This window comes from Dermacentor albipictus, chromosome 10 (assembly GCF_038994185.2).
Source record: "Dermacentor albipictus isolate Rhodes 1998 colony chromosome 10, USDA_Dalb.pri_finalv2, whole genome shotgun sequence".
In the NCBI taxonomy this organism is placed as follows: domain Eukaryota; kingdom Metazoa; phylum Arthropoda; class Arachnida; order Ixodida; family Ixodidae; genus Dermacentor; species Dermacentor albipictus.
In genome coordinates this window covers 57,019,221-57,045,335 of record NC_091830.1, presented here as the reverse complement: position 1 = coordinate 57,045,335, position 26,115 = coordinate 57,019,221, and the positions used below count along the sequence as shown (strand labels likewise).

Sequence of the window (26,115 nt, the reverse complement as noted above, 5' to 3'; positions counted from 1 at the left end):
ATAAAAGACTGAACGGTCATCGCGCAGATACAAAACAATTTACCTAAAGCAGTAGCCAGCCACTTCAATGAACATGTCATATGTGACAAAGCAAGGCTCTATAGACTACAAATTTCCGCTCACCTCGCTAGAGGAAATATATGGAATCATACCTCATACACAAGTTTAAATGCCTACATCCAATGGAAATCAATTTAACACATAGCAACTTAGAATCTTTAAAAACTTTAAAGCTGTAACTTAAATCGGAAAGCCTCATGTCATCAACCAAGCCACAAAACACATTGTGCCACCACCTAAACTTAATTCTTAACCTCACCTATTCCACCGTTTCTAATTTTTACCTGCTTACTACTCAATTTATTATATTCTTTCATGTTTTAATGTTTATTTATTTATTTATTTATTTATTTATACATACTGCAGCGCAATTTGCGCTATAGCAGGAGTGGGTTAAGAAAATATACAGAAAATGCATGGGAATATACAGCGGTAAACACAAGTGAACACTATTAAAGAGCACAGATGAAAAGGAAAATACAAAAAAATACAAGTGAACACTTTTACAAAAGGAGCACTGGTGAAAGAATACACAAGTTATACAAATGTTATACAAATGCTGCCAGGCATACCCATGCCTGATTATGCCCATACCCATACTCATAATTATGCATCTGGGATGGCGGTTGCAAAAATTTGGGATGAACATGAGCGAAAGGATCCAGGTAATGAATTCCAGTCTTCGATTGAGCGGGGAAAGAAGCTGAATTTGAACATGTTAGTACGTGCGTAGTAGGGTATTAAGTTTAGGTCATGATGTCTTCTTGTTGATGATCCCGGCGTGAAGTTAATGTAATTATCATTTGAGAGCCTAACTGAAGAATTGACAATGGAGTGCAAGAATTTTAATGAGTCGACACGGCGACGCGAAGAGAGCGTGTTTAGGTTCAAGGAAGAAAGTGCTAAAGAGGGCGAAAAGTCTCGATCGTAACGATGACATATAAATCGCACAGCTTTTTTCTGTATAGCCTCTAGTTTATTGACCCCTTTTCCCATGTACACCTGCCTCCGCCCGCTTTTGCTCATGTAACCCTCTTATTTGTTATTCCACTTTCAGTTCCCCCCTTTTGTCTGTTTTCTATCATATTTTTTTAACACCCTCACCACCACAATCCAAAATCCCAGATGCCAGGATACCTTTTTCTGCGCATCAGTCACACAGGGTATCACCAGCTCTATATACCACTGTGACGACACCTGCGTTGAGCTACTGAGGCTGACATCCCTAAAACACCATGCTTCTTCCTGCCAGCTACCACATGCATTGCATTCCAGACTCCTTGTCGCCATCTTAATTTCTTCAACATTACCCGACGCGTTGCTGCTACGCTACTCAAGTCATTCTTTCAACTGATGTCTTTTGGGGTGTTTTTTGTTACTCGCACACTGACCGCTTGACCAGTTCTAAAACGGCAGAAACATGCCGCCAATGACACTCCTGAATGCTCCCTAACCCCTCACTTCCTTAACACGCTCTCATGCCCGTCTTTTTCTTGTCTTTCTATTTTTGCCTCTTGGCATGTCTTTTTTCCTCCTTTTCTTTCGTTTCTTTTCTCGCCGCCTTCCTATCCTCACGGTCTTGTGCCCTCGTCTTAGGAACCATGCTTACAGACGTCAGACGACAGCGCTCATTCTCTTTAATGTCTCTCCCTTTACAACCAGCTGCCACTGACAACAACTGCACATGACGTCACCCTACTAGTCCTTTAAAACTAACATGCCAAGGCTGACCAGGCCACTTTTGACGAAGATAGCTCCTATCGAAGCGTTGGCCAGCCTTTCTGAGGCACCTCATCCGTGTTTATAACCTTCATACCACAGTGTGCTATTCCATCTGTCAGCCGCTTTCTTGATTTTAGATGTTCTGATTATTGAAGTTTGTAAGACATGGCCTATCAGCACTTTCGGCATACTTTCAGTGATCTCATTTTATTTAAGCATAAGAATGAGGAAAGAACTGCTACACAAAGAAAGCACCTCATACATTATTCGCATGTACGCTCTGATCTGCATAGCTGATCTTGTTCTACGCAAAGCATCCTAAAATTTTCATGCCTCTCTTCGGTGCCAAGAAAAGCAAGGTGCTGGGCATCATGCGGAATTCCAGCGATTTCCGCCAGCCTGGATTAGAAAGGACTGTATAGTGTGGCTGTAACTGGCATTCTTCTGCCAAGATTCAATTGTTTTATGGATCAAAGTACCAGGTACTCTTGTAGTCGCATCAACACTCTGCCGAAGATTTCATTTCCTACAGAAATATGCTTTTTTTTAAACAGACGAGCATGAAAGATTGCTCTGTATTACGTTAAGATGCTTCTTTAGGCTTTTTTACATTGAAGATGTAGGTTAGCTTAGCAAAATAGCAATATGGAGATTGAAAAGTAAAAAAAATGGCAGATCCCATGCCCTGTGAGAATTGATGTACACGAAGCACACATTGTTTGCATTGATTGACAATAATTAACGGTGATGTTAGTAACAAGTTTGTAATTTTTTCAGCGTTTAGTCCAATACGAAAGTGGCGAGTTGATGTTAAGCTTTACTTTGCATGCACCACTTCTGTTTGTCTGCATAGTCCGCAGAACACACAGAGAGATGTGTTTGCTTGACGTGTTGTTGCGAGTCATTGTTCATAATCTCTGAGAGGGAATTGAGCGTTGTCATTGCCTCACATGGCGCAGCGCATCATGGCAGAAATATTAAACTTTAATTGAATTATGAGGCTGTGCATACTTCAATTAGGTATTGTAATTGTATGTATACATAAGTTCGCGGTCTGCACTACATTTCACTGCATAGCGAAGACGCTCCTGTTCTGTGTGACACTTCTTTCAAGTCTGGGTGTCCTCGACGTCGAGTGCACGCCTTGCTGGCGCGTGGTAATGGGCTCCTTCTACATACATGGCCAACACACTGTTGAGATTCCAGCTCAAAGCGCTCTCTTCAGACTAAGGACGATTCTAATGTTTACACTATCACAGCCCAGCATCTGCATTTTTCTCGCATAGAAATTAAAACCAGCACAGTGCGTGCAATACACCCTAACGGTGAAATGCTGGGGCAGCAGCGACGGTCAGGATGTGCAGAGGTGAGCGCCATCTGGTAATGTTGCAAGAAATCCAACGGCATGCATGACAAGACCATAGCAGCTGCAGCGCCCGTAATATTGGCAGAAGAGGCAAAAAAAGCTTCACTTTAAAACATTAGTTGCCATCATTTGCAGCTAAATAAAGCTTGCAAGCCAGCCATTATACAGCTTTTACATGAAATCTTTTATGCCTATATGACAAATGCTAAAGTTACGACTTCCTCACCAACTGCATGAGCAACAAGTAAAGCTAACAAATGATAGAATGGACAAACCAGACAGCTTGCACCTTGCAGCTCTCCTGCATGCGTTAGAGACAGTGTAGCCAAATTGTGGTTCTCCGAATATGACAGGAATTTGGGTGGTCGAAGAGCAGACAAATTATGCAAAATCAGAAGCCAAATATCCACCCCATGAGGCTTTCAGTACAGCTCCCATGTGTCTAAATTTTGCAGTTAAGCCAACCTCCAGATGAGAAGAGGCGTGGCTTTGGCAAAAAACATACAAAAATTCCACGTAAATCTGCAAAACAATGTGATGCATATGTATGCATTCTCACTGCAAATAAACCTGTGCCTACTTGCGCCCTGGGTAGCATGTTTGTGTGTGACATTTGCTGCATTTAGTGATCTGAAACTTTTTTTGAAGTGATAAGAGCATATTTTCTTCATTCACTTATTGCTGGAAATCATTGGAAAAACAATTTACTTATATATTTATTGCACTCTCCTTTTAGACTGCCTGGAGAAATACATAAGTGACCAACCAATGATGCCACCTACACCACATCCGGAGAACCACCTTGCTTCCCCGCAAAAGCACCTTTGGAGCTTTCTTTAACACAAGCAGGACGCCAGGGCAAGCGAGTGAAAAAGTAAATACAATACAAGTCCAGTGATGCTTTTTCAATAAAGTGTGATGATATGCTACGTAGTATGGTGCTTTACAGATTGATTCGTTATGGCATGAAAATAGCCGCATCTTGGCAACATGTATATACAGACTGTACACTTCATAAGACTCAACATCACATATAAAGATAGCCCGTCATGAGCTTCCGTATAGCAATGGCTGCTCCTTCAATTCATCACACAACTTGCCTTTGACGTGCTGCGCCCACGATGATATCCAACCAAGTGCCCACCGTGCCACCCATCACCCACCGTGCCACCCATCACCCGCTGTGCCCAGCAACCAGCATACTGCCCAGCACCCACCATGCCACCCGTCACCCACCATGTCACCCAGCACCCACCGTGCCACCCGTCACCCGGCATGCCACCCAGCACCCACCGTGCCACCCGTCACCCGGCATGCCACCCATCACCATAATCCACCATGATGATGGATGATGGATTCCACTATGCCCAGCATCGGGCAAATTTTCAATAGGGATACCATTAAACAAATACTGCATCCTTCCACACCTCCTGTAAGACATCCTATTAGGAGCACATATGCCCCACAACCCATATAGAATGTAAAACAAAACGGCCTCCCACGTATAACAAGCACGTTCGCATGTATCACATGGGGCGTTTCCCACTAAATAAAATACAAATGTGCTATAATATATGTGATGTATATATCCTGTATGATTGGGTATACTGGTCTTCATGATAGTGGCAACTGTCAGAAGACAGCGCATGAGACAGGACTGGGACAGGCCTTGGTCCCGTAGTGTACCTAAATACGCTCATGATCACTCTGATGAGGAGTTTTTATACAAGATGCTAATTTGTCATGCATGGTGTCCCAGCGAACTTTAGTGAAGGTTTAAGAACATCTGAACTACACAAAGATGACGCAGTCAAAATTGTGTTTTTCGTGTGGAGCAAGGTACACTTTTTATTACGCGCAATTGCCTAATTAGGTAGCAACTTTGAGCTTTGCATCGTAGGTGATAAATTTACTGCAAGACTGCAAATTTGAAAGCTTTATGATACTCAAGAAAACAGCATATTCCGCAACCTAAAATTCCGTACATGTCACGCAATTGTCATTATGCGTCGCACAATATAGTTCTCGAATCGTGCTACCTTATTGGCTATGGCGACGTGCTGCTAAGCTCAAGGTCGCAGGTTTCCTCGCAACAGCCAGCTGTGACGGCGTTTCGAGGGGAGCAGGATCTAAAAAAAAACACTCCTGTACTCCGATAGAGGGGCACGTTCAAAAAACCGAGAAGGTAAAAAATATACCGGAGTCTTTCACGGCATGCCTGATATTCAGGATCGTGATTTCGGCACGTAAAACCAGAGAAATTAGTTTTAAGCATCATACATCGACAGAGTGCTCGTGAGATCGCTGAGTTGACGTTCTTGGGGTTTGATTTCGTAAGCGTTGGTTAGGTGTTTGCCTTTCCGCGTAGCTTCTGACCGACATAGCGAAGGCTAACTCGCAAACGCGTCCCATGTATTCTTCCTGCTTAACTTTTTATAACGCAACGTGTGACACGCCTACGAATTTCGGAGCAGCAAATGGTCATGTTCCGCAAGTATATGTTTTAATTAACTGAGGCACGGTATTGCATTTGATGCACCAGCTATACTATACACGCTTAAACTATTATTTATACTTTAGCACGAATACGATGATATATTCCTGCAGCAGATGGCAAAATAATTTGCATTATCTGCGGCTTGAGCTGCCATGTTTTGTCTCACAACGACGATGCCTGAAACTAGGTTACAATAACAGGTCTTGTGCACAGTCACTTGGCGTTCATGTTTCACCTTTAATTAGTGTTCGCTTCTTCGGATTGAAAGAAAGACGTTGTGCTTGAGCATCTTGGTCCCACGCAAGGCGACGACGCCATGACCACTATATGATGGCGTTAGAATAAAATGACGGCGTGAAGACTAGCGCACGCAATCGGAGGCACTACTCATCGCACCACTTCATGTCAAGCAATTATTGTGCGATGACCTTGCTTTAACGTGCACAGTTTTACGTAGACCTCCATGACAAATAGTGCCAGATAAAGCGCCAAATATTGAAGATCGCGAGCTGTGGAACTCAGCTTAGGCGAACCATTTATTGGTATCGGTGAAGAACGCTGCTAGTAATTACATACCATGAGCGAATACAGAGCAAACGGCGAAGGTGGACAGAGTCACACGGTGAAAGACCTAGCTCATAAGTCTTATGCTCGAGCCTGCTGGGACCACGCATGGCGACAGCAGGAAGACATAGCCGTTACAACGCTAAAATTAAATCGATTGGACGACCACGACAACGTTACAGCAGTAGAATGGAGACGTTACAAAGACGATGACATGACGGCAGTTGCGTGATGAAGCGGGAATTACCATTATGGAAGGAAGACAACCGCATTACGAACACAACATCACCACGAATAACTAACGATGCCTGATGACAAGAACGCAATAACGATAATTGAATGATAAAGGCGGGCTCAAGTCAATGGCAGGACGACTATAGAAAGGAATTGGCAAATGATGGCCATGGAAAGACGACGACGGCTTAAATACAACTGGAGGGCAATGATGACGACAGAATGACGGGATGGTATGACGACAACCAGATGGCTTAACTGAAATTACTTATATGGAAGGAAGACAACGGCATAATGAAGACAATATTTCCACGAGTGCGAGCCGATGAGCAGTGACACCAACGCAACAACAACAAAATGGAATGATAAAGGCGGTATGACGTCAATAGCATGACGACTATAGAAAGACAATTCGAAATAATCGCGACGGAATCACGATCATGGCAAGACAACAATGGGAGAGCAATTGTATGGCGACGACGGTAAGAGGACAACCGGATGACGAAACTTGAATGACGGCGATGGAACACTGGCCTCGGCGTCACGATGGGAAGAACACGAGTTCACGCCGAGGAATGTACGACGATGACGCAATGACAAGGATGGCCTGACACCGGCTGCACGATCATGGTGGTTTGAACCAAGGATTGTTCAAACTCCTGGCTTTGCTTCGAGTTCTTGATGGTACCACTTCACCCTGCCATCTGCTAGTCACCTGAGTAGCTTAGATCGTACAGCTGCTTCCGCGGATAGGCGGTCTTCTCGGGTTTGAATCCCGGACCAGGAAAAATTTTCCTTCAAAAGCGGGGCTTTTCTTTCGGGGAAGCCGTATAGGTTTCTTTTGTGACAATTGCTACAATTGGTGGATGTCTCATTTGCCTTTTAATTAATGTAAAGGATGGTTATGAGGAAGCTTTAGCTCGGGGGTTGTGATATAGATATATGGAGACAGAGAAATCATTTTTATTTGGCAACCATTGCACCGGCTTTGATGACGGTTGTCGCATATAAATAAAATCTTAAAACTTCGTGAGGCTTGGAAGGAAATGTTGATTTAGACGGGCAAGCGTTTTACAAAACTGTTGAAATTTCAAACTTTCCGGAGAAGCAAGTCTGTCACTAAAGAATGAAAAATGATATCTCAACCTTGAGAACAGCATTTAATAGTACATCAAAAAGCAAGAAAATGTATGTAGTATACATGGCTCTCAAATAAACACTAAGGTAGGAGTACGAGTTTCGCAAAACCATTGTAAACGCTGTGTGAGATATACGTTATAAATTGACGTATCAAGCTTTCCTGGCCCATGTGGTCTAATGGATGCAGCTGATAGCACTACGATATGTGATTTCGGTGCAGATGTTAGGGATTTGTTAACTTTGTGCTTCTTTTTTCATACCTGACCGATTATTGGCAATTTCTGTAAAAATGTACAGCCTAAATAAAGCTTCTGCTTGCCACAGTTACTACGAATTATATTTCTATCTAAAATGCATCCAGGCTTATACGATTTCGTCTAAAAGATATCCTACAAAAGCAATTCTGTATTTTCAATGTATTCGAATCGGCGGCATTGAACTTGGCTTCGGCCGAACGCTTCCTCTTAACTTTGCGCGATAACGTTGGTATGATTATGATGTAATGACGTCAACAGAATGAAAATGATCGCGTGACGACTGTGTTATGAGGACGGCGAAATAAGTGCGCGAGTATGGTATGAGAATAAAGACCTCATAACACTGACGATGGCATGAAACCAAGGATTGATCCAATGAAATGAAAGTGATGAAATGACAATGACGACAAGTGGACGTTGTAGCTTACGCCCACGCTTTCATAAATCACCTGCAACCCTTGACCGTCTCGGTTTGCCCTAGACTTAAATACTTATTCATATGATGTAGCAAATATTTGCTAAATTGAGATGACAGTTTGCAATAGGCCCGATACGGGAGAATGGTCCAGGAAAGCAGCTTCTATATATAACCACAAATATACCCGTTGAAATACCCACCGACCCAGCTGCACTCAAGGGCCAGCAAATCCATGGGAAAAAGGGCAAAGATAGCTTAGTTTTTAATAAAGTAGTCAGACAGATCTCCTATGCAGGGGCAAGCCGCCTTTTCTTGACCTTCCTCCCGATGGAGCCGCAACTGTTCTCTTAGCCGTTAGGCTTCTGTGCCCGTTGGTTCGGCGCCATAAACAAAAGCCGCTGTAGATGCTCCAAGAAAAATTTTACCTGGTGTATATGTCGGAACAAGAGCGTGAACCGCAGGAGAAGGACTCGGTACGGCAGGGTTCGAAGTCCGCCGGGAAGTGGTCGTCAGCCCCGATGAAGCGCAAAATGGCGACGAGCAAAGAGATGAGCGCGCTCAGGAGAAGCGGTACATAATATGATGACGATGATATTCTTAGCAAATGTGGCGCATACCCACTCTGGGGGACGGGCCAAGAAACAGACGTCAGAAAGACAGCTAATAGGAAAGAACCCTAAATTAGATGCGTGAAAGCTTTAAAACATGGGAGCAAGGAAACCTCGGAATAGCCAGACTGATATGAGCAGAATGAGAGGGAGAGAAAAGCATAAAGCGATTATTTCAAAATTATGGTAGGAGACTTATCGGTAAAATATTTGCCATATATGTAAAGAGAGGGAAGCTTTCAATGAGAATTGCGTATATAAAAGGAAGAGAAGTGAAACTACACAACTTCTTATCTGCATTTGGTTCATTTGCCCGAGATAATAAATCGAAGACGGAAAGCTGCGTTCATGCAACTGGTACACTGACTGCGAAATTTGTAAAATTCGTCGTCTTCAGTTATGCTATGTCCGGCTGACTTTTAAAAGAAGATCAATCGCATCAGGTTAGACGCAGCCCCATCACGAAGTGGAAATTATCAGAGGTGTCATGTGGAAAGCAGACTACGGCATTTTGGTAATGAAGACGACGATGACGACGATGAACTCCTATCAGGGCTCTAACCCGCTAAGAAGGATACGCAATCAATCGGGCCGCAGTAGAGAGGTAAAGAAACTTATTTGAATATCAGAAAGGCAGAGTGAAGGAGGAGGAGGAATAAACTTTTATTGTACAACCAGCATTTTATGATGGCCGGGCCTAAGCCTTCCATGAAGGGACGTCGAGGGCTTGCCTCGCCACCGCTTCGCGGGCGTGCTGGGTTTGGTCCTCGACGTCCTCGACATACTCGACGATCAAACCCAGGTTTGATCGTCCAGGACGCAGCTCCGCAGAGCCTCATGAAACCTCGACGAGAGTCCTGGTGTTTCTATGCGTGTACTGTGCTGGACACTCCCACTGCATATGTGGAACAGTAGTCGGGTGAATGCCACAGCACCGGCAGTTGGGGTTATTGTAGACGTCTGGAAATATAAGGTGGAAGCGGGCGGGTGAAGGGTACGTGTTGGTTTGTGGAAGATGCAGGGTGGTAGCCTGCGCCCGGCTGAACTTGGGTGAGGCGGTGGGGAAGGTTCGGAGACTGAGGTAAAAGTCCTTAACGAGATGGTTATGTCTTGTCAGATTGCCCTGGGGTCCAGCTCATTTCCAGTGACTCCGGCGCGGTTGAGCCGTGTTATATTCAGGGTGCATGTTTCTAGGGAGAGGGTCTATGTAGATCCAGCTACGGTTGTCGGTCGGGATCGGTTGATTGGGGCCCTGTTGCTGATGGTAGGTGAAGCGAAGCGTAGATAGACTAAAACGTTCCATTTCAGTAAGGGCGAACCGTTCAAGCTGACATCGTTGTTGGGCTTCAATGAGTTCAGAAAATTTGTTGTGAACTCCCAGTTGGTTGAAGAACTGAGTGCTGGTGCAATGCGAGAGGCCAATTGCTTGCTTGTAGACCCCTCGTATGAGGGGGTTGAGCTTGTTTTGCTCAGCCCGGTACCGGTTGAGGTACGCAGCAACGTAGGTAATATGACATAAGACAAAGGATCGGACGAGGCGGAGAAGGCTTTCTTCTTTGAGTCGCCCTCGTCGGTTAGAGATGCGTTAAAGAAGTCGTTGGGTGATTCGAGATTGGGCACTGATCTTGTTAAGAGCGAAGGCGTTGGAGCCGTTGGTAGAGATGGTGAGACCGAGGACCCGTATACTGGGGACGTGTGGGATAGGACTGCTATCTTCACAGGGTCGGTGATCAGATTGGTGTTTGGGAGGGCGACCCCACTGAATGGGCTTGTAGAGCAGAGGCTCCTATTTAGCTGGCGAACAGCGCAGTCCAGTCCCTTGGAGATAGGCTAGACTAACTAGATAACTAGACTAGTATGCCTGTAAACAGATAGACGAACTGAAAGGTTAATTTAAAAATAGGTTACAATCCAGGAGGGAATGAATACAATGGTTGTAAACAATTTAGAGAAAGCAATTTCAGTCAAATGAATGCTGATCTGATAGCTAAAATAAACTGCAACGGTGTTAGGGCAATGTTTATTTCCTTTTCTTACAACGTACGATAAAAGAAAGATGGCAATGACAATTTCGCTTATCAAGTATTTTAACACTAAAAATTTATTTCTCTTTATCCCTCTCCAATTAAAGCAGCCCGCACTATCGCCGTCAGTAGTGAGCACGAAGGAAGCAGAAAGCACTAGGAGGGAGAATGGAGTCACTGATCTAGCCTTCACGAGGAAACCTTTTCTGACGCACTACTCTCTCAACTTTCACTCAGGAAATGATGGGAAATGTGCACATTGCGCATTAAACCTTGCAAACACCAGTAGGCTTAATTCGTCGTAGATTTGAGTGCCGCTGGCTACCGTATAGTCGCCGCCTCTTTATCCATCGCGTGCCTTTCACTTTATGCTCACTGGATTTGATGTCTTTAGTTATCGGCCTCGACACCCGGAAGCATTGCTTCCCTTGCAGCGGAAACCATACCACCGAAGTGTTCGCCAAACTAGATGCTCGTTACACCTGCCGAGCTACCACACAAGTGGCGCACCAGTGAAGCGCCGCAGCGTACTGCGACTAGAGTGACTGTGTCAATAAACTTTTATTGGGTCCATCAAAACGGGATGGAACGCGCTCCCGACTAATCCCACGATGGTACTGACAGGTCCAGGCTGCCGGCCCGATCGGGGGCTTGCTGGACGGCCGGGATTTGGTCTTCATACATGCGACTTCGCACGAGGGCGTTCTATTTTGCCTTGGTGAACTTCGGGCCCAACGACCCGCACTGTCAGAGTATGTGAGACAAAGTAGCAGCCTCACCACAGGCCATGCACGTAAGACTAATTGGGGTAAATTTCAGGATATGTGCTGTCAAAGGGATGCCGCATTGTGGTAGGAGTTGGTTTGCAAGAGTCTGAGTGTAACCGCCTGCGGCCTGCTTACCTTTAATTGAGGCGGCGGGAAAACCCTTCTTTCTAAGTAAAAAAATTAATAATTTTATTTCGCGGTATAGGAGCGTCTGTGTTTCCGTGGGGAGAGTCGCCCGATCCGAGGGCAGCGCGGTCGGAAAAGCCACGCACAGCCTCCTCACCAGACTCTTTGAGGTTCAGAAGAGCCTCCTCAATCACCCCGACGTGGGCAGGGAAGCAAAGGATGGAGTGTATGGAGTCGTCGCCATGTTCTGCGCCTTTCAGTATTTGAATTACTTGTCAGGCGACCCGGCCTTTCTGGAATGCCCTGATGGACGCTTTCGAATCGCTATACACCCTGTCTCTCCGAACTTCTCGCATGCCGAGTGCAATGGCCACTTGCTCGGCCAACTCGGCGTCCGTCGTCCGGACTGAGGCACATTGGATCACTTTGCACAGCGTGTTCATGACAGAAGCCGCATAAGCTTTGATCGTGTTGGTACGCGGCGGCGTCCGCAAAGCTTTCTTTGATCTTGTTTTTGCATGTTTGCTCCACTATACTCGACGCTCTTGTCTTGCGACAACCTGCGTTGTGAACGGGAAGAACGTTGCGGGGCCAGGGGATGACGACGATCTTCTCCCCCTATTGCTCTAGGGATTTTTGGTGTTATCAGCCAAGCTCACCACAACTGTTCGGCACAAATTAACGAATCCGTTGGCATCAAAATTGTCGCACTGGGCCAAAACTAAACCACCAAAATTGTATTTTTTTTCACTTTGTATTTCTTTCATAAGGAGGAGACATAGATGTTTCCACAAGTATACAGAAGGACGTCCGAGAGCATGTGGCTGAAACGGGACCTCCTGTCAAAAATTTATGTATTAAAGGAAATATAAAGCGTAAAACAGCAATACAGTAGTCACTATGAGGACGATTACGCAATATAAATGTAGTACAAACTGTAAAGTACTATAAAGTCAATAGCTAGTCGTAGAATTAAAAGAGTACTTTAAGGCATTGGCAACAGAACAAACCAGAATACATATAAAGGCTATAAATAAGAAAAAAATTATAAAAAAGAAAAACGGACAGGAAGTGAGCAGGAGTGAATAGCTGAGATATGTGGATTGTTTAGGCTATCAGGTAGAAAAGTGAATAATGTTTCTTTGAAGAAACCTGAAAGCGGAATCCGGTCTTGACCGCTTACTCGCGCAGGCCAGCAATGAAATGAGTACCGCTATCCGTCCGACTCCATTTCTCTGGTCCCAACCAAACTGTACTGCCATGATCGTCAGTGGCGCCCTCCGTGAAACATGTTAGCAAACGACTATGTAAATCACTGATGAGAAGACTTGCGAATTGCTCCGTGAAAGCCGTTTATCTTATACAATAGACCGTACATAAAAGTACGCTACCCTGTAGACACCGGTGAGGAAATTTGTGCAATCCCCTCTGTAAACCGTAAGAACCGTAAACACCGCCGCCTTGCCTTCTTACCTCACTACAAGTAAGTGTTCGGAAAATTGAACGTGCGGCGAAAAGTCAGTTGCTCTCAATCTGGGTAGGGGTCGCACTTTTAGTTACCTATGCTTTGTTGCTGAAGTCTAAGACCTGATAACTATAGCCAACTTTCAGCGGGACCTAGCCATTGTTATCGACCTGCGCCACAGGCTCCTACTCGACTACATGGCTCACCTGCCAGTCGAAGGCAGCACTGCATCAGCGCCGCCTTTGCATCTCGTACAAGCGCGCAACAAAATGTATGCATATTGGTTGGCAACCTTGAAGCATATTTCCAGTGTTTCCGATTTCCATGTTGGATGTAGCCATTGCTCCCCAGTCACCACTTCAGGCTTGGTCACAGCTTAATGAAAGGACGTCCGGTAGGTGCTCGGCTTCGCCGCTTAGCACCAGAGCACTTAAAAATAGAAATGCACTTGAACGTATGCTCGAGTATTCACTACGTATGCACCAGTCGCCATTCTTCTTAGTTATAATCTGTATTGTGAAGCTCTTGTTGATGGCCGTACACCACGCAGACCAAACGTTTGTTTATTGTCGTGGCGTGCGATCTGGAGGTGGCGAAGTTGGAGTCGTCGAAAAGTGGCGTGGCTTTGGTGACAATATGGTGTGTCACCTAATGAGAATTTGTGTTGTCCGTAATTGATAGCTGGAATTATGCTGTGCACTTGGCCAATGCATCACCATCGGTAAGGAAAGGTTCTTCAGGGCTCGTAAACCTTAATTATACGAAACATAATTGTGAATTGCCCTATGAAAGCGGTCTATTTTATACAATAGACGGCTATTTGAAGAAATGATTTAGTTTTGCTGTAATTGGGCGACTTTTTGTAATGTGCAGGAGTAGCAAAACGACCGCAGACTTGGACAACCTTGCGCCATCACGACCCAATTCCAGACGAAGCAGTTTCCTTCAAGAAGCTGGAATAAACATTTCTGCGGCCGCATGCTTTAAAGCATTGCCCGCGTGTGGTGCTCGCCTTAGAAACCCTGCTATTATACTGTACTTTTGAGTACATCTTCAGAAAATTCTCAAAGGCAGGTATGAATTCACAAACATTTCTTTCGCGCGAAAATTGGCCAAAATATATTTATGCAATGTGGTCTTGGTGCTGTCACGACAACAGCAAAGACCTGAGACCTTACACATTACACAACATTACATTGCAACCTTACACATTTAGCATAACACCATAAACAATTTCTGGTTGACCTGTCTCAACGAGAAACTTAAGCCCATTGGCACTCAGGGACGAAGAAACGACGACTAGAATTTTGTCGGGGAACACTTGCCGCTAGCGCTCCTGGTGATTGGTTGCTGCCCAGGGTCAAGGTAATATGCACCGGTGTGCCGAAGCGCCAAAACGTCTATGGTACCAGCATAGGGTCAAGATCTGGTGAGGGGATTGCTCTTGAGAGCAACCGCGAGCCGGCTACAGTGACCGAGGGCGTACGATGAGGATGTGGGTTGATGGACATGCCCTTAAGTCCAACAGCGAAGAGATCTGAGAGGTGTCGAATATCCTCCTTGCGAATGGTTGAAAAGGCATCCTGCTGTGGAAGTGAAGCATCGGCCGCGGTAGGCTGGTTTGTAAACGCTCGCGAAGTGGTTCGATGAGCCCTGGCGTTTTCGGTTTCGGGCACGGTCACCTTGGAAGCAGTGAGGTTTGGAGATGACACCCACATAGTCTGTCGGCCAAGGACGCGAGAGCAGAAAGGTCCGAGGTGCCTATGTGAAACATTTGAACGGGAACTGGGAGGCTCTGGAGTAACAGTTGTTTGTCGCAGAACGAGATACTGCATCCAAGACAGCTTAAGAGCTGGGATGGCTGACGATCGAGCTCGGTAGTGGACAGGAGCTCTTGCTCACGGCGTCTCTCAGGACCGTGCGCTCCAGGATAGCGACCTTGAGGGTGTTGTAGGTCGTCAGAGATTGAGGTATGGTCACCAGGGCACACACCATGGCCTTCCACAACAGTAAGAACGCGTTCTGCATGGCGGCAAAGGCAAATGTGAGCTTCACTAAGTTTGAATGGTTAGAGCTGAACGGAAGGCGTTTCTTCCGCTCAATGGCGGACGTCTAGCTCTTATTCTATTTTCTGTGTTTTTTTATGATAATGTTATTTCATTCCGCCTGGAGAATCGTCTTCTTAAAACTTAGGTATTACAATCAGCAAAAATTGTGAGCATTCTGGGTTGGAACTTCCTTGATCAAACAAAACGAATAAGAGTTCGTGCTGACATCTCCCTACTGTGGCGTTCTGAAAGAGCTTGTGTGTTGTCTACAACTTTCTCAGAATTGTTGGAACCGGCAACAACGCTGGAACCTGAAAATAGCGGCATTGCTGTTCCATTCACTTTCGTGGTGACACACCACAAGCGAGTGTGCTACCCGCACTGCAGGACCCGCAATTCTCTCGATTGCGCTGCGGCTGATTAACGCCGCGTCTTTAGAGGTATGCGTCTGACACGGCATTCTTTTCATGTGGCCAGCAATCATGTGGGCAGCAATCTCACGATACTTCGCTTATATTGCGTTTGGTGCGTTGGTGCCTGTTTAACGTTTTCCCGCGAGATTCGATAAGCAAAAAATCCATCACCAGTGCAGGGTACAATTGAAATTGTGTCACACGCTGTTCTTCACGCACAGCACCCGGACGATATGGCCGCGAGGCTTGACAATTGCTTTTGTTTTTTTTTATTTGTTCCATCACGAGTGCAACTTGCTGTGGAAGCATTCCACAGGTATACGTGTCCGTGTGGAAATAGTGACAACGCCCGCTCTTATAGCTCACAATGAGTAAGAGATTTCGGCCAGAAGTAGACGATTCTGCAATCATCCCGCTGGTAATTGAAAGTCCGATATGCTGAACTGTAATCCAACAATGCCAATGTGACAAAGCAGGCTGTCGTGGGAATGCCACCTTTAGTGAACCTTTCTTTGGCGTGTTTGAAGGTGCACTCGCAGTTTGCACTCATACGCGTAAAAATGGAGTTAATGTTCTTGGCCAACTTCCACCACTTGCGATCGCAAATAAAATTATGTTCAACAATATGATTTGTCGATACATTGATTCAACTCTAATCACATTACCATCGACACTCATCGTGAGATGGCTTGTGCCGAATTTCTTGCTTGCCCTGTTCATTTTTACGACTGTTTTAATTGAGTGCTGAGCGCAGGGTATAATGCGATTCCGACAAAAAAAATGTACATTTTCATGAGTGTGACCTGCGTGGTTAATTGTTCTTGTTTCCTGTCTCTAACCTGTTCCTTCAAAATATCATGCCAATTACGTCACCTGCACATTACAACATATGGCCCTTTACAGCCAGAAGGCAAACACGAACGCAGTGATAAAGGCGTGGTCAACGTAAGGGGAATCGAACTTCGCCAAATCATAGGTGCAAAGCTGAGCAATAAAAGGCGGCTTTTATTTCGACCCTATTAAACCACAAGTCGGTAGCCTAGATACAAAGTGCGAATGCGGCATAAAATGCTCGAAACAGGTGGGGAAGAAACAACGCAACGAAGAAAGTTATCTTTAGAACTGAATTTTGTTACGGTGACAAGTCTGAACATTTAGGGCATAAACTTGTAGAACCTATAGACCAGTGCTCACGTTAACCGAGATGCCAGGCGTTTAGCACGTTAGTGACGCTGCAGTAATTACCGTTGCTCTTTGTTGTGCCTTGACCTGAGTCTTTGTCAACTAGCCTTCTCATGTTGAAAGTGAGGTTTCGGTAATGGCACTGGTGGTCTTGCAGGTACTGGTACTACTCGAGTCACCGGGGCATCTCCGTTTGCTTGCGAAGTGGTCACGTTTAGTTTTCCTTGCAAAGAAATAGGCGTTGAAGAAATGTCTTCCAAAGTTGCGAGAGGTGCCGTTTTCGGTATTCATTCCTATTCAAAGACTTCCGGTGGAAGGCGGTCGAACACGTGTCCTCCGTTTTCGAATGAACAGTACATGGTTACTGTACGTTGCAGGCTTTCTGGAAAAGTTGGAGGTTGTCTGGCGTTCGCCCATTTCGGTGTCGGTGGAAGGGTCGCCGGTCAGCCAGCCTTTATCTCCCTCTGTTGGCAAAAGACTTTTTGTTCTCACCCACAAATCTGTAACGGCCTAGCGTTCCTCTGGAGACGCTCACCAAGTGGGTGGCTGTGGTGAAGGGGTTATCTTCAGCACGGAAGCCGCCTTGGTGTACACTTCCTTCAGACGAGGACGCATACGAGCCGCAGGTACGTCAAAGGCCAGCTTCAGATCGTTCCCAGCATGGGACTACAGCTGGGCTGTGCCGCGTCCTGCGCAAGATGGCTTGTAGCGAGTGCGAGCTTGCGCTTCGAACGCGATGCCTCGTCACCTCCAAAATTGTAAGTGTCGCTTGCGATGTGTCACTTGTCTTTGTCGAGAACTTTCTTTTTTTCGCTCTTCTCGGCATACTAAGTCTCTTTCAGCACAAAACCACTGCAAAACTTCTTTTATACATGCATCTTTTCTAATGGCACACTGTGGCAGAAAATTTTGCTTCAACAAGTGCCTAGAGCAACGTGTTCCTGTCATTATCCAGCGTGTCTGCTTCCTAACCATTGATGCACTTGACAAAGAAGCTTCAAATTTCTTCTGACAGCTTGTGTCGTAAGCGCATTCAGCACTGAGCGTGGTTCATTCAACGCAGCAGACTTTTGCTCTTCAAGGAAAAATGAGATAGTAATGACAGCACACTCAGTTATAAACCTGGAACCCTTTGGGGTTTATCTTGTTCCACAACCATAATCTTCATCTGCCTTGCTTCTTTCTCGAGAACTATCCGCTCGCAAATTTGTTATCTCGCTGTGCTATTTCACGCTGATAACGCGCATGCAGTTCGTGACGTAGAGGTAGCGAGCTCGCAGCAGTAACCCTCAGGAAGGCGCTAAAGACCGATTACAATTGTGTTGTGTGACAAGATTAGCTTCAAAGAGTGCAACTTTTCTTTATATTTGCAAATATAGGTACCACGTGGTTTACAGCGGGCATCGTTATTTCAAAGCTCAGGATTAGCTTTTTTAAACCGCTGAAACACTGGGTTTCACATTCGAAATAATGCTGGGGATTTACGCGACAGTACTACGACCTTATTATGAGGTACACGGTCGTGAAGATTTCAGGAATCATTGTCGCCACCTATGATTCTTTGACGTGTACCCCATAACAAAATGTTGGTTCGCAAATGCCGCGCCACCTACTCCTTGGCTCTTGAATATGTCTTCCGTACGAGATAGAGTTTCCTTTATTCAGTGAAGTGTATTCGTGGAGATGTACATTTCTTCAGTTAATATATTGTTTACAAGCAATCCGTCCATCAATAAACTCAATGCTTGGCAGAACCATGAAGACGACGTTCGCATGTGGCAAGTTACACATATTCTCCTGCCCTGACTGTCACTGTAACCATTCTTTAAACTAGCAGAAACCACTATGGGAGTTGTCTAAGTATGCGTACAAATTCGTAATGTTATGAAACTTTCTCCGACTAGTTTATACCTTACCAACCCCTGTCGGTCTTTACCCACCTTACCGAACTAAATCTGACCTTAATGGACATTTATCAGTTACCAAACTTATCAAACTTGATCAAGTCCTTGTCAACCTTATCTGTTCTTTTCTATCTCATCGCACTTGATCCTATCTTTAACAACCTTTCTCATTCCATATTAGCCTTTTCGGAATTTCTCCGATCATCATTAGCCTCACTCGTTCTTTAGGGCCTTAGTCGATCCACGTCAAACCAATATCAACCGTGATGAGATTTGTATAACCCCTCACCACTCCTTCTCATCCTTATCAAATAAATGACTGCTTATCTCTCTGTGTTGTGCGATGTAAAGCGCATGAGCCCTCAGAGATCGGCGGTATTGCGTTCGGTGAAGTCACGCCCCAACGGAAGGCGCATCGAAACGCACGCCACGACCACCGAAACGCATCGGCGATGTGGCATGCGTGACAATAAATTGTCGTAAAATCGTTATTTTCCTGATGTCTACAATGCTCCAAGTCGGCTTTACATGCGGTCCTAGAGATGGATTTTATTCCACCATCACCAAATCTTTCAACAAAGCCTTCATAGAAAATGTTCGACCTTTGTTTTGTGCCACAGGTATTAGACATTCATACGGTTGAGATACATTCACTTCCTGCAAGCGCGGGTGTTTAGCCGAGTGGATGGGACACTCGGGCTCGATGGAAACTCACGACCACCACAGTTTTCCTTTTAAATATATTTTCTATTACACATTGATTTCTTCATAGTGATTCGTCTTAGTTTACATACGGACGGACGGATGCGTTTCCCGTTGGCTAGCCACAGAAATACTTACGCATTTAAAGTTCCGTAGAGCCTATCTTACGGTAACTACCGACGATAATGCGTGCAGCATGAATAAAATGAGTTGCACAATTTATTGCCGCCGTCGAAACGAGTTATGTATGAAGGCGTGTGCTGAAGCGGGACTGTTTTTTTTTTGCAATTTCTTAACACTATGCGCCAACAGGAGCCGCCGCCACAAAGCCCACATATGCCGACAATCAGAATGCTTGGTATGCGGGTACGTGCGAACGCTTAGAAACGCGTCATGCGGGCGCTGGGACCCTCTCTCACTCTTCATTCTAAACACGCTCCATCTCGTGGCGCTGCCGAGAAGTATGCGGTTATCCTCCGAGACGAGAAGTGGGGCGCGCCGGTGCCTGGAAACGCTGAGAATTGTTCCATCGGCTCCCGAGTCCCATGTGACCCATACACAGTGGCCCGTGTGGGTGAGCGGCTTATTGAAGAGCGGCAGTAACCAAATGTATTCATGGCGCAACTCTCTAAAGTGTCGTAGTGAAAGACAGATTGTGGGCATTTCTAGCGCAGCCTGATGAGAATAGTGATGATACAGCTTTATTAAAACAGGGATGGCTCATTGGCCTATTAAGGCTAATGGAGTCGGCGAAGTGAGAAACCGGACGCGGCCGGACACCCAGGACTGTTTCTCCGCACGGTGTAACTATGTGGTGGACTACGCAGTAAAGGAGAACAGCACTCGCAATACACCGTCGTTCTCCGCTGACGGGTGGTTCCACACATTGAAGATTGCCACTTTGCCCCAGTGCTTTCGTCGAAGGGCTGCATACCTATGGCACTCCCACAACAAGTGCTTGAGCTGCCGTTTCACACGCGTGGCAGACTGTTTAAGAGGTTCTCGCTCTTCCTTTTGAAGTGTCGGGTTGCTGTGCGTGAAGAACCATTTTAACGGGGTTCTATTCCGCTCAGCGTCGCATGAACGCCAGGGATGGTCGTCTTCATTTCCTTTAGCGTGCCAATCCTAGTGGTAGATATCAAGTGACCCAAATTGGCATCAAAGGAGCACATTGAAGATCAGCACAGAACCAGTCACACATACCCAGTGCCCTTACTCGGTGTCAAAGAGGTTTAATGAAACAGTGACACACACCTAGTTGAGCTTCTACAGCGACCCATGTCGGCGTTAAAGTGGCTCGTGGAAAACGGACATATGTGCACATTGCCTGATACTCTACTAGCCAAGTTGGTCAAAGTTTCGTTTCGAACCCAGTTCCCTCAGCACACCAGACCCATGCGCCACGCATTCGACCATGGGCTACCCTGCGTCCCGCATAGGCGGGATAACACACACACACACACACACACACACACACACACACACACACACACACACACACACACACACACACACACACACACACACACACACATACATACATACATACATACATACATACATACATACATACATACATACATACATACATACATACATACATACATACATACATACATACATACATACATACATACACAGCCCCCTAAAAGTGCTGCAGTAGCCCAAGAATGCCAATCGCATGTAAGAGAGCTACAGCTCAGTGCATTTACGAGCCAGCGTGCTCATTGGGCGAGCGTAGACGGCAACGGAGCGCTGCACGAAAGCAAGAGCCTTAGCTCAGCCATCCCTCGCTCGGATAAGCGCAGTAGAGTGGAGTGCTTTGTGGCGCCACCTGTCCAAATAGCTTGGAGTCGGTGCTATGAAGTGGTCAGCTCGCCATGAAGCGCTCCCTTTAAGTTTTCGATCGCTGTCATGCACTTCAAATCGTCACAAAACGGCGTCGTTGCTGATGCTTCGTACAGGATACAAATGTCGTGTTCAGCGCTGAAACAACTCCGAAGCTTTTCGGTGCAGGCGAGCCAGCGCCGCGTCTGAAGGCGACGCCGGCGAGGTGCCACTGCTGCTCGTGCGAATGAACGTTGGCCCGCTGCGCGCCCCCCACTGGGGAGATTTCAGCGAGTCAGCGATGCGCTCTCTAAAAACGCTCGCCGCCCCAGCGTATCACACAAGCACAGTCGCGTCTACGCGGGCCCTCTTGGCCCACTGAGCTATAACTCTCTATTATGTCCTCCGCCTACGTCACGCCTCCATCCCAATGTGGTGGAGGTGCGCCGGATACGTCAGGCCTCGCAACGAAACTCCACAGCGGCCGTTGCTTTGGACGCCAGCCTTGTAGAATATTGTCGCGAAGTGACACAGCCGTTAGACATCAGACGCATCAGCTCACCAGAGAGACGAAGGTGAAGGGGGAAGTGCTCCGGCATGGGCAAGTGCAGGTCAGCAGGTACGACACCGATGAGTATGATTTCTACAACTAGGTTTATTCACTTGGCATTTATAGAATTTAACACTGTACAAATATTTGCAAACAAAGCGATGTCATACCCGTCATCAACGGTCTGCCTGACCGACCTGGTCTCCCGTGGTGAAGTTGCGTCGTCTGCTGCAGTCTCCTTGCTCTCCCAAAAACTACTCAAACCATTCCTTAAATAAATTTCCGCAGCATCCAAGGAACCCGCGGACAACCGGGAGGCGCAGGCTTCTCCACCAATGGATTATTTCGTTACTCCGACCAATCAGGCAGGCCGACAGCATCCAATAAGCGTCAGACTTAAAGGGGCCAAAAATGGTCGCGTAAGCACTTCGCATACAAAAGCACTTCGCCCATAACTAAAGAACTTTTGACGCCCGAGACCGCCGAGCCTGAGAAGAGGACGCGACACGTGCTTGTTGCGACGTCAGGTGCCGCGATGGCGTTGGCCGGGCGGCAGCACATGCCCGAGGCGTCGTCGCTGTTATTTTCTGTACAAAGGCTTTCCCCGCACGTAGGAGCCTACAACATTCCCGGATAGAAAGAAAAGGGGCCCGTGTTGAACTTTCTTCGCGACAACTCGATGAAAAGGGTGGTGCCGGCATCTGTGATTGAGCTTACGGGGGCTTGTCGACAAACGCGGCTGTATGCAACGGAAGTTTAAGAATGACGCTAAAACCGATCCTCAGCAAAGAAGAGTTGGCAGAACGAGGTCGTCAGCGTGCCGAAAGTGCTCGAAAACGTTACAGGGCCACGTAAAAGCTTTATTACACGCAAATAAACTTATGCTATCCGGCAAGTGCGAGTAGCCAGTGCCTGAGCGATCGGTGGCAGCCATCTTTTATTCCTTTCAGAATGGGGCAGCGTGCGGGTATTCAGAAGAAAATTCAGTTTTCTTGGGCATAATAGTGATTCTTTAACGCATACACGTCACTTTCACGTGGTTAGTTCTTGCGGTTTTGTACGTCGCGTGACAGGCAGGTGAAGTGGGTGCAGCCCGACTAACTTGCTGGCAAATAGCCGAGGGCTAATGGGAAAAAAGGTGCCGCATCATAAATAATTATTTTTCCTTTGCTCGGTCAAATCATACATAATCAGCGTGTACACGTCATATCAGATGGGGATCTGTCATGGTTCCGTGACGTCATGTGACAAACAGGGGAAGCGGGAGTGTTCCCAAAGGGTTTTTCACCTATCACGTAGGGCTGATTGCAGAATTGGAATATAAAAGTTTTGAATAGTTTTGCGTTAGAGCGCCCCTACACTTCTCCATTTCAGGGTCACACAAACACACAGCCATTGTGAGGACTACCTTTTTCGGCACCAAGTAGGGTAGGCTTCACGCTGAACCTGGACCCAAAGCGCAGCGTTGTGTCCGCGCAACGTCCCGAAATGGGTGTCGATATTACTGTACATGACAACAGTATCCTCACTTGTTTGTGTCACCACTCACTCAAGGGGAATTTGCGATATAATAATCAGATGACTTCATTATAAAGCCATGTTTTTCTTGCCTACTTCTATCAATTTGGCGCCGCTACCGGGCTGCTGGGTGCTGTTGCGTCAATAGCTACCTCGGCGGATATAATTGCGCATATATGAGCACAGTTTATAAGTGCACGGAATGAAAGTACCAGGCTTATATAACTGTTGTCCAAGTACGCGCACCTACGTTTGGCGTAACCAAAAACTAAATTCCTTGCTATTCAAGACCTGAACATATATCGCCTAACAAGTAGCTCTAAAGCACAAAGGTCGGTTGGTGAATTTGTCAATTATTTTATAGAATTCTAGTATGAAGTGTAGTTCCTCTGATTTAGCTACTTCGTATGGGCCACTAGGTGCGCACCCGTTCTTTGCCAGCTGTCAAGAAAGCTTATGACCCTCAGTGGCATAAGAGCTGCAGAATCTCGAGCTACAGACGTGTTGCTCAGTACGTGTTGAATGTTTCTTGCGTACACTTGGTCATAGCCATTCTTCCTTGGACAGGCATCATACATCACCAGCCTTGGTGGCTTTGTGATGTGGCGATGCATTGCTTAACTCATGGGCGCCGGTTCGATCACGACCACGGCGGATGCATTGCGAAGGGGCCAGTATGCAAAAAACACTCGCGTACTTAGAGTGGAATACTTAGAGACGCACATTCGAGAATCCAAAAGGTCGAAATCATTCAGTATTCCCTTACTTCGGCATGATTGGTGTTTGATTTCGTAGTTCTTAATCTGTAGTTCACATTTCCGCATTGGTTGTGAACGATGTCGCGCTCAACGTAACAATCTATAAGAATATATATTGTTATCATTGTGCGGGATAAGCCTGAGATTTCTATAAGATTACACATTGCGCAGAATTAAAGTAAGCAAAACTTTACGCATCGTCATTAGTTGTAGTTTGCCATTTTACTAAATATTCGCTTCACGTAGGTTTCATAGTTTGCGCTGTATCAATAAAACTTTTTATTCATATTTTTCTTGGTACCCGATAGCATTTGTTGGTCCCATTTGCACCTTTCCTCTAGTACTCATCATCCCCTTTTCATCTTAAACAATGCAAAAAATATGTTGCCTAGCAGTGTTACCTTGTAAAAAATTACCACGTTTTATCATCGATGTTCAGTTCATCCTTCTTTGGCAATGCCAAATGAGCTAACGGGCAAAGGCGCACCTGTATTCCTCTAACTTGGCATAACACTTCAAACGCCCGCGACTTGCAGATAAGTATACGCTTTATTATTAAGAGGCATGCCATTGTATCAGACGTGCCAGGTGTGAGGTAAGTGCTGGAATGTATATCTCTTTTGGCGCGAGTGCGAAATGCACTTTCTGTACCTCAAATGTGATAATTTCATGAAATAGTACATGTAGTACATGTACAAGTAGTACAAGCTTATGCGTGTATTACCTGCCACGCCGGTCTCCTCGGTTATCCAGGCCTAGACTTAATTATTTGTTCATATGTTGCCATGAATCACGACCGCTAAAAGGTGACGGTGATTTGCACTACGCCCGATAGAGGAGAATTGTGCAGGAAAGTAGCTATGGTATATACATCCACAAATATACATCTGGTAATATATCAACCGATCTAGCAGCAACCGCTACCCAGTAGACAGGCGATGTTCTGGAAAGTTGGAAAAGAAGGCTTCGTTTCAATAAAGTGGCCAAATATATCTCCAAGGGACAAGCCACCTCTTCTTTACCTGCCTCTGCATCGGGCCGTAATCCTTCTCCTAGACATTAGAACTCCATGCCGGTCTGTTCAACACCATCCATAAGAGCAGCTGTCGAGAGGCTCCAATGAAATTTTACCTGGTGTGTATGGCGCAGTAACAGCCACAACCGCAGGAAGGAGAACTTAGTCTGACAGGGTTCGAGGTCGGCCTGTTAGTGGTCGTCGGTCACGAGGGAGTACAAAGTCGGGACGAGCAATATGCCTACTGCGGTCAGCAGAAGCGGCGCGTAATATGATGGCGATGACAGCCTTAGAAACTATGGCGCATTCCCGCTCTGGGAGATGGGCCACGAAAGAGGAAAAAGGAATAAAACATGTCTGCCGTCGATCACTCAGGCGCTGGCTACTCGCACCGGCAGGAGAGCACTGGTTTATTTGCGTATAATAAAGCCTTCTGTGTGGCCGTGTAAGATTTTCGAGCACTGTCGGCACGTTTACGACCTCGTTCTGGCAACGCTTTTTTGCTGAGGATCCGTTTTAGTGTCATTTTAGTGTCACGATCATTTTAGTGTCACGCAAGCTCAGTAAGGGAAAGCGGAACAATCGCAGACGCCGGCACCACCCTCTTCATCCGGTAATCGTTTTTCAATAAGAGGCTCGGTCCCGTCGAATCCCTCTCCACTTGAGTGTGCTCCTCGTCTCTTGTCAGCCAATTAGATAAGACAAGCCGCTCAGTGTAGGCAATGTTATTCGTTTTTCAAGCAAGCAAAAGGGACCTCCAATGATTGAGGAGAGTATTTGATTGGTCTGTTCAGACAACCCTGCTGGTTCCCGCCCGATGCTTTTGACGTCAGGCGATTGGAATTTGACATCAGGCAATTGGAATAAAACATATTGGAACAGTTTTACGTTATAGGGCCCTATGTAATAAACTACTGTAAATTCCTGCCCCTTCCTTATTTGCTGGAGAG

At 46.0% G+C, this 26,115-nt stretch overlaps 1 protein-coding gene across 6 annotated transcripts in view; it reads right to left on the bottom strand.

Annotated features, from left to right (window-relative positions):
- LOC139050376 (uncharacterized) overlaps positions 1–8,927 on the bottom strand; it is a 34,832-nt gene extending 25,905 nt beyond the window's left edge. For all 6 annotated transcript variants that reach the window (XR_011508850.1, XR_011508852.1, XR_011508851.1 and 3 more), the window contains exon 1: positions 8,684–8,927. The gene's annotated coding sequence lies outside the window, so the exon portion shown is untranslated. The remainder of the gene's footprint in view (positions 1–8,683) is intronic.
- Between the last annotated feature and the right edge of the window lie 17,188 nt (positions 8,928–26,115).